The sequence below is a fragment of the Acromyrmex echinatior genome, chromosome 16 (assembly GCF_024713525.1).
Source record: "Acromyrmex echinatior isolate Ae372 chromosome 16, ASM2471352v2, whole genome shotgun sequence".
Classification (NCBI taxonomy): domain Eukaryota; kingdom Metazoa; phylum Arthropoda; class Insecta; order Hymenoptera; family Formicidae; genus Acromyrmex; species Acromyrmex echinatior.
This window is the reverse complement of record NC_141867.1, coordinates 974,793-984,023: the sequence shown is the minus strand read 5'-3', so window position 1 is coordinate 984,023 and position 9,231 is coordinate 974,793. Positions and strand designations below refer to the sequence as shown.

The window sequence follows — 9,231 nt, the reverse complement described above, 5'->3', positions numbered from 1 at the left end:
AATAAGTAACAATCATCGATGTGAACAAACGAACGAATTACAACTTCCTATTTGTAACAGTGACCAAGTCGAACAATGATGATATTCGTGACATAAGATTCTAATTCACATAAATCTTACTCGTTTTTTCTCGTAAAACATTTCCTCACTAATAATTTAACAACTGTAAAAATGTCATCGGTCATCAACTAATACTGAAATCATTAATAAATGGAATCCAAATCTTATGACTAATCAGGATTTAATTCTCTAACAGAGAATCTTCATTTTCCACGAAGGGACAAGAATTGCATGTCACAATAAAAATCGTTATAAGCCTCCATTAATATATTTCCCAAATTATCTTTTATCGTTGTATCTGCAAAAATGACCTTGAAAATCTGAATTTTCATAAAACAAAATTTGATAATGAATTAATTAATTTCTCTTTCATATTTAAATACTTCATACATATTTTAATTTTACACAGGTGCTATCATGTTTCATCAATAATTACGTATTTGAACCATCCATAAGATATATAAATTAAGTAAAAAAAATATTTTCATAATTATTCGCCATCTCAGCTATTTGAATTCCGCGATTTCTGGCAAAAAGATTTCTGCATCTACAAATTTCCCCTTGATGATCCTTCTGCAGGAATTCTTTTCTTAACATTCGACAATCTCTTTTTGGATAAATTTTCACAATGTCCCGCGAATCACTAAATATCCTTGTTGTAGATCCTTCATAGCACGTGCAAACGACAGTGCGAATTGCACAACACATAATGTGACTGTTTATTTTACTATACGATTGATAGGAAGGATGCGGGACCGACAGTGAAATCGTTGCGAATACGGTCGGCTTCACGTATCACGTTTAACGCGCGTCTAACGTCGACGAGGCCTTCATAACCACGATACTTTGCGAACCACAATAGTTTGTGTCACAACAAGTGTGCAAACGCTTGGCTGATAGACGCGACGTGAGGCAATCCACTTTCTGGGGCGATATTGCCCACATCCCTCGTGCGTTAATCGTGGTTAATTCGGCTTATCGGCTTGCTAGACGCTAGTCTTACGAGTCAAGCTCGACAGACCGGTAAACGTGGCGAGAATTGGACACGAATTGCAACGATCACGTTACCCGGACCGTATACCATATTTATACAAAGTGTGGAACCCGAAAATTCCGAAGAAACACATCGTTTATTGCACGTGCCATGAGGAAGCTGCAACAAAAATGTTAAATAAACACACGAAAAATTAATGAAAATAAATGCAAGGAATAGGACAACCTTTCTCTTCGACTTTCCTGCTACAAAAAATTCTATGCATCACGTACCTCTCTCTTCTCTAAAATTTTCTTAATGTTGCGAGGATCATTTTTGTCTCGGTTGCTGCATCTCCATGGCACATGCAAAAGACGATGTGAATTGGCGAAGTGGCGATTTGCTGAGATCGACGCGACGGATGCGGGACCGACAAGGAGATCGTTGCGAATACGGTCGGCTTCCCGTATCACGTTTAACGCGCGTCTAACGTCGACGAGGCCTTCATAACCACGATACTTTGCGAACCACAATAGTTTGTGTCACAACAAGTGTGCAAACGCCTGGCTGATAGACGCGACGTGAGGCAACCCACTTTCTGGGGCGGTATTGCCCACATCCCTCGTGCGTTAATCGTGGTTAATTCGGCTTATCGGCTTGCTAGACGCTAGTCTTACGAGTCAAGCTCGACAGACCGATAAACGTGGCGAGAATTGGACACGAATTGCAACGATCACGTTACCCGGACCGTATCCCATATTTATACAAAGTGTGGAACCCGGAAATTCCGAAGAAACACATCGTTTATTGCACGTGCCATGAGGAAGCTGCAACAGAAATGTTAAATAAACACACGAAAAATTAAAGAAAATAAATGCAAGGAATAGGACAATCTTTCCATCGATTTTCCTGCTACAAAAAATTCTATGCATCACGTACCTCTCTCTTCTCAAAAATTTTCTTAATGTTGCGAGGATCATTTTTGTCTCGGTTGCTGCATCTCCATGGCACATGCAAAAGACGATGTGAATTGGCGAAGTGGCGATTTGCTGAGACCGACGGATGCGGGACCGACAAGGAGATCGTTGCGAATACGATCGGCTTCTCGTATCACGTTTAACGCGCGTCTAACGTCGACGAGGCCTTCATAACCACGATACTTTGCGAACCACAATAGTTTGTGTCACAACAAGTGTGCAAACGCCTGGCTGATAGACGCGACGTGAGGCAACCCACTTTCTGGGGCGGTATTGCCCACATCCCTCGTGCGTTAATCGTGGTTAATTCGGCTTATCGGCTTGCTAGACGCTAGTCTTACGAGTCAAGCTCGACAGACCGGTAAACGTGGCGAGAATTGGACACGAATTGCAACGATCACGTTACCCGGACCGTATCCCATATTTATACAAAGTGTGAAACCCGGAAATTCCGAAGGAACACATCGTTTATTGCACGTGCCATGACGAAGCTGCAACAGAAATGTTAAATAAACACACGAAAAATTAAAGAAAATAAATGCAAGGAATAGGACAATCTTTCCATCGATTTTCCTGCTACAAAAAATTCTATGCATCACGTACCTCTCTCTTCTCAAAAATTTTCTTAATGTTGCGAGGATCATTTTTGTCTCGGTTGCTGCATCTCCATGGCACATGCAAGAGACGATGTGAATTGAGTGAAGTGGCGATTTGCTGAGATCGATGCGACGGATGCGGGACCGACAATGAGATCGTTGCGAATATGGTCGGCTTCTCGTATCGCGTTTAACGCACGTCTAACGTCGACGAGGCCTTCATAACCACGATACTTTGCGAACCACAATAGTTTGTGTCACAACAAGTGTGCAAACGCTTGGCTGATAGACGCGACGTGAGGCAATTCACTTTCTGGGGCGATATTGCCCACATCCCTCGTGCATTAATCGTGGTTAATTCGGCTTATCGGCTTGCTAGACGCTAGTCTTACGAGTCAAGCTCGACAGACCGGTAAACCTGGCGAGAATTGGACACGAATTGCAACGATCACGTTACCCGGACCATATTCCGTATTTATATAAATTTCGAATAAAACCCGTAAATGTTCCCAAAGAAACGTTTATTGCACGTGCCATGAAAAAGCTGCAACAGAAATATTAAATGACACACGAGAAATTAAAAAAAATTTACAAAGGGAATAGAATATTGCGAAAGTCGAGACGGAGAAGCTATAGAAGGGAGATTTTAAGCGAAACGTGTGATGGAAAAAGAGAAAAAACAGTTCTTGAAAAAGTTCATGAATTCGCGCTTTGATGAATTAGAATTGCTTTTTATAATTTTTATATTTAATTTTAGTTAATTTGTCGTTTTCAATTTCGTCTTAAACGCATTTTAAATATGACATTAAAACATATTGATTTTAAATTAATTAATAGTATTATAAATTTTAATAATAATTAATATAACTTATACCTAACTTTTTGACAAAATCGAATCATCATAGACCCAGTACATAGTAACTGCATTTATAGCAATTAGCTAATTTTATATGATTTATCTGTAGAAATCTCTGTTCTAATCGCGCTAATAATGTTCTTATCATATTAACACTTCATTATTACTTTAAATTGCACACTTGTTTTCGTTTTTACATAGCCTAGTTTTAGCCAAAATGTCTATTATTATCTTTATATATGTATATGTATGTATATTTAAATATACCCGGTAAAAAAATTTTCCAGCATAAATATGTATAAAAAATAATTTTACAAAAAAAAGAATGTATGGACAATTTCATATAAAATTATATATGTTTATGAATATTTATACATATTTATATATGTGTATACATAATTATACATATTTATGCATAACAAATTTTTTACTGAGTACTGCGCAAAAAAATCCTGCATTGTGACTTATACTCCTTATCAGTTGCGTTTATATCATTGTTATATCACTTATATTTAGTTGTGTATTATATGAAAATATCTTTTTTATAAAAAAATTTTAATGAAAAAAACGTTAATTTAATTTAAAAAGTTCTTGTGTGTTCCGCGATGAGTAACTATGGAAAAATCCTGATAACGACCAACAAAATAAAAATAATTCAATTATAGTTAATAGATAAAAATAATTCTGCAAACGCACGCGCGCGGGCGTTTCAACTCACAGAGTTTTCATCAATACAGTATAAATACAATTAAATTAAATAAAAAATTAACATCTACAATCTAATATGTCGAAATGAGGTAACATTATAGAAATATCATTCATCCTCTTCAAGATAGTTATTATCACACTATGAAGCGGGAATCGTGTTAGTCCTTTATGTAATATGAGATAAGATATAAAATATGATATGATATGAGATAAGATATAAAATTGTTCTAAATCAAATTAATTTTAAAAGGACTAACATGATTCTCGCTGTCAAACGGAAATTTAGTTTGAATTATTTTGATTTATTATATATTCTTCTGGACATGATGCGACATAACTATCTTGAAAAGGACGAATGATATTTCTAATGTTATCTCATTTCGACATATTAGATTGTAGATGTTAATTTTTTATTTAATATAATTGTAAATTTATACCGTACTGATGAAGACTCTGTAAGTTGAAACGTTTGCGGAATTATTTTTATGTATTAAATATAATTAATTTATTTTTATTCTAACATCTCTTTTTGCTCGTTTGTTAGTCGTTATTAGGATTTTTGTATTGGTTTGCAAATCATCAAGCGTTATTTTTACTTGTTCATTTAATTTATAGGATTTTATGTCATTTATTTTATTTATTATAAATTTATTTTATCAATCAATCAAATATATAAGCTACAATCTATTATGTTAAAATTGATGCTGTGTGTTCAAAAATTATTTAGTCATATGTAGTACTGTATTTTACACACACACACATACACGCGCGCGCGCACATATATGTATATACACTTGTATATGTGTAAGATTAGTCAGTCGTAATAACATTATTGTATTTTTTTCTTGTAAAGAAGGACAATTTTTTTATTTATACGCATTGAAAACATATTTTTTCTTTGCATCAATTTATAACATATTTAATCTTGGATGAATATTTGGGAATGGGATTAGGAAAATAAATACATAATTCGTTTAATTGTAGGTTTTGCTATATCAAATTTTTTTTTATTTTTATGTCACATATATTGAATATGTGAATATTCTACACTAATTTAAAAATAAAAAATCTGTATATTTTAAAATTCATAATATTTTGTTTATATGAAACTTTATTTTTTCTTTATTTCCTCATTATTTTTCATTAATTTTTAATTTAAAAACCAATTATTTCAATAATTTTTTTTATATTCATTAAGCTTATTTTTATTAAAATGCAGTTTTGTATATAAATTTTTTTAATTCAAAAGAATATCGAAAAAAAATTTCTTTCTTTAGTAACAATATAAATTAGAAAAAATATTTATCAAATAATAATTCAATAAAATTAAAATAAATAAATGTATTTATGTTCTTATTTGGTTTGTTAACCTTATATAATTTTATTAATATTGTATAATTTATATAACACTAACTCATCATTGAATTCTATTTCATTATCTTTTTTTATATGTATACTTATGAATGTCCGGGAAAAAAATATTATATATATTATAGATATATTTTATAATAATTACATATAATTGTAGAAAATATAACATAATTATATATAATTTTATGTAATTATATATGAAACATTTTTTTCCAGGTATAAACATAATAGCCTTATACATAATAGACAAGACGCTGATCAAATTGATAATATAAATAATGACAAATCCAAGATTAAATATGTATCATAATCGTTTGTAGCTAATCCATTTTAAAGTAATGGATCTATAAAACATTATATTCATTTCTAATATAATAGATTTGTACATTTTTCATAGATTTATTACTAATAAAATCTTTGTTACTCACCGACCGATGCCCTGACCTCTCAGTACAGAATCGTGCAGTCTCCATTATATTTCACTGCACCTTCACTAATTAGTTAATGGCCTAATCGTGGACGAGGTGCGCGTACCAATAAAAAAAGAAGGAGAAAGAACGACTAATGCACAGCAGTGGAGTTATCAGCTACGTGGTTACATGATTCTGTAACATACAAATACAAGATACAAATTAAAATAGCGTTCAAAATAATCAATAATTAAAAAATTAATTTTTATACGCATTGAATCTTTAAATAGTTTTCCAATTATATATCCATTAAAATAATTATACATTTTCTCAAAATTATCTTTATAAGAATAAATTTTCGTAATGTTTTAAATTAATTTTTTTTTTCAATTATTATTTTTAATTATCGAAATAAAACCTAATGGGAAGAAATGACTAATTTTCTATGCAAGTAAGCAATAAGCTTGCTTACCGCAAAGTTGCTCCATTGCTTTTCCTGAGCCTCCTCCGCCTCCTCCTCTTCCTTCTCCACACAAAATTGTCAAGCCTGTTTTTCACCTCTCTTCTCTTTCCATTGTTTGCTTTGTAACAGTACCTATCAGTTGAAACAAATAGTTTGTTAAAATTAAGTTGGAAATAATTGCTAAGGATGCGTCCTGTTTTGCGCTTATAGTGTTTATAAATATCATTTATTCTTGTTTGATATTTGATAAACAAGGATGAACTAATGTTTACATCGTGTGAGCGTGAAAGTGGAACGCACTCTAAATATTATGCGACCATGTCATATTTTGTTCGTATAGTCGATATTAATTAGACATAATGCATAATTCATGTTACAACAGCAGAAAATTTATCATGTTCGATATTCATGATATTTTACAAATAAAATTTAGACATTGGAATGTATCTAAGATGGCGAAAGATTTCTGCACAGTTGATTTTATACGCGACATGCTATTCAGCTGCACGAATATTGTGAAATACGTGCTCGAACGAATTATCCGCATACTAGTGCCGAATCTACTATATTATACAAAAAATTATTAGATATTTTAAGAATTAGATGTAAAATTAATATAAATTTTACTTACCAATTCAATAAGTCGCAATAGCACTCATTTGGAGTTGACTTATCTCGTATCCGCCACATTCTGCAAATAAATGCAATTAATGTATCGAAGTGATTTCGTCTGTCGCGCAATCAATTTCACACGTTAAGAGCGACGCTCCAGTCAGAAATGATAATGACATCTACATCGAATCAACGTCGATCGATGTCGATTTGATGCTTTCGACGTCGAATCGACATCGATTCGAGATGTCGATTCCATCATCATTTCTGACTGGGACAGCGGTGTGCCGTCGCGAGTCGCGATACGTGACAATGCGCGTCCTCTCTGTAAATATTGTATTTATAATTGCGCGAACTAATTGTAAGTGCAATAAACGACAAATACAGATTTAATACAAATTTCAATTATCATATGATCACGATGCCAATCGTCTCTTGATTACATCTTCATTTACAGATCAAGATGTGTAATGAAGCGTAATTGTAATTTAGATTGGCGAAGGATTTTCGTTTTTGCGTGGTTAACTTCTCGTGCCAAAAGCGAGGCGAACGACGCGACGTTGTGATGCTACACTTCTCACTTTTCGCGTCGCGTTCATGAATTTTCCGTATTTCGAGCATCAGATACATCTGATATCAATCTACGAAAATAATAATCATAAAAGACGAGCGCGTATATTATAACAGATCCATATACGCTCGCCTTTTATGATTATTTCCGTATTGTAATTCGATATTCGAAAATCTCATTCATCAATTATTCAAGCGATATACTTTCGGCGAATAAGTTTTATGAAATACGTTCGAACGGATTATTAATATACAAATACTGAATCTATATAATCACGCGGTAGTTAAATATCAACAATATACATTCAGGTTTTATATAGATTTTAATTATCGTATTTGATCGCGTTGCCACTTGTGAGAGCCATTTCGCCGTGTCATTTCCTATCCACCGCATTTTGGAAATAAAATGTGAATGCGATCAAAATGGAGAAGCGACGTCGTTTTCCGTGCGATCAACTTCACGCGTAAGTAAAAGACGCGAGACGCGACCGCGTTTTTATATTCGATCGTACGAGTATTGCGAAAAGTTTCGACCGAATAATTAGCGTTTAGTACTGTACGAGACTACAACATGCGATATTTACACTGTTATGAGAAGTAAAGACAAAGTTAATTATTGATTACCTTAGTAAATATATCCAACGACGAAAGATCCCTTCGTGCCGTTTCGCTCATCGTTTTATGTTCCGAGAGATTCTGTGTAGAATACTTATGGAGAATAAGTTATAATTGATTAGAAGACAGGGCTGCGAAGTGCGAATTATTTCAACGTTAAACTGACAGGACACACCCCCATCCCCTGCTCGATTCACAAAAGCGTGAAATTGGAAATTATGCGCTATTTATACCAGCCGTCAAACAGCTAACCCCACCACTCGCATGCTAGCCAATGAGCGCGATGCCTCGCTGCGAATGCTTATTGGATACGATTAGCTTTCGAATATGGTATATAAACTCTACGCACAAAAAAAACTTCAGTCTTTCTCGGAATTTAAGGCCGTGCGTTTCTTGAAGATAGAGAAGCATTTAGCATATACTTTTATGATAGCTCGTACTCGTAACATGCATAAATATTTATACATACATAATTTTATATGAAGTATGTTCATGCATGTAAATTAAAAGGATAATTTCCACTGTTTGTTTTAGAAAAAAATCAAGTTTGAAAAAATGTAAGAAAATTATTTATGTATAATTATGTAAAAATTATGCATAATTGCATATGAACAATTTTTTTTATATTTTTCCAAACTTGTTTTTTTTTTCCAAAATGAACAATGATGTTCTAAATATATCCAATATGTATGGTAGTTTAATGTATAGAGAGTAAATATAACTGCACACAAATGAGATGTAAATGAGTTAGTTTGTCATTCCTATCGGTCCTTAAAACAAAATGAAAATCAAAATGAGCAAATTTAGTAATTAATCAATGAAATTATAAATATTCTAATAAATTCGCTCACTTAATTAATAATTTTCACATCGGGATCGATTCTGTATCTTGAAACGAGGTAAAAATTATAAAAGTGAATGAGTTTACTAGAACACTGATAATTTAATTGATCAACACCTAATAAATTTGCTCACTTTTGTAATTTTCATCTCGTTTCAAGATACGGAATAGATCTTTGT

General features: G+C 33.0%; 1 long non-coding RNA gene across 1 annotated transcript; it reads right to left on the bottom strand.

The window, feature by feature from the left end:
• Positions 1 to 1,343: 1,343 nt before the first annotated feature.
• On the bottom strand, positions 1,344 to 8,452 carry LOC147907020 (uncharacterized). The gene is made up of 4 exons (XR_015547798.1): positions 8,221 to 8,452; positions 7,046 to 7,105; positions 6,424 to 6,546; positions 1,344 to 6,146 (listed from the first exon to the last, which is right to left on the bottom strand). It is a non-coding gene; the product is annotated as an uncharacterized LOC147907020 (long non-coding RNA).
• Between the last annotated feature and the right edge of the window lie 779 nt (positions 8,453 to 9,231).